The sequence below is a fragment of the Tarenaya hassleriana genome, unplaced genomic scaffold (assembly GCF_000463585.1).
Source record: "Tarenaya hassleriana unplaced genomic scaffold, ASM46358v1 Cleome49, whole genome shotgun sequence".
Lineage (NCBI taxonomy): Eukaryota > Viridiplantae > Streptophyta > Magnoliopsida > Brassicales > Cleomaceae > Tarenaya > Tarenaya hassleriana.
Genome location: NW_010967605.1, coordinates 131,926 through 132,750, shown reverse-complemented (window position 1 = coordinate 132,750; position 825 = coordinate 131,926).

The following is an 825-nucleotide window of genomic DNA, read 5'->3' as shown; positions in this document are numbered from 1 at the left end:
AATTTTTTTTTTTTGGCAGATCGAGTCGTCGTCCGAAGATCATCCGTTATGGTTATACGAATTAGTGCAAGGTCCACTTCGTCGACTCAAATGTTGGCCGATTTTCTTTACCAGGGGTTATGTTTTTCATACATATGAACACGGAGAACATCGTTCAACCCTCAATTACGGAGTATGTGTTAAAGGCTCGAACTACTGCGCTTCCGGTGATGAACCAGATTTTTATGGTACTTTACAACAAATTATACAGCTTGAGTATCCTGGACATGTCGGCTTACAAGTAATGATGTTTAGATGTGATTGGTTTGATTCAACACATGGTCGCGGAATCCGGATCAATAAATCAGGCATCGTTGACATCTGTTATACTCGTCGATATGCAAAGTATGATCCATTTATTATGGCATCTCAAGCTGACCAGGTTTGTTTTGTACCATACCCGAAGAAGGTAAAGCGAAGAAATGATGTCGACTGGAGGGCTGTTGTGAAGATCACCCCAAGAGGCACTATATTTAACGATAAAGATTCCGACCACATTCCTCTTCAAGACGAAGATATAAGGGTTGCTGTACGACTTGATGACCCAATCAATATTGAGAGACTAACGTTACCGAATGCAGAATTTGAGGAGTTAGAGGTTGGAAACGATGATAACGCCGACAACACCGAAGATTCGAATGAAGAAACGACCGGCACTTCAGAACATGGATCGTTTGAATAATATTTGTATTTTACATTTTTTATTTTTTTTTTTAATAACAAAATACCGACGGAAATTTCCGTCGCACGGTTCAGAAACGTCAGATCATGCAGAGTTTTTCGGGA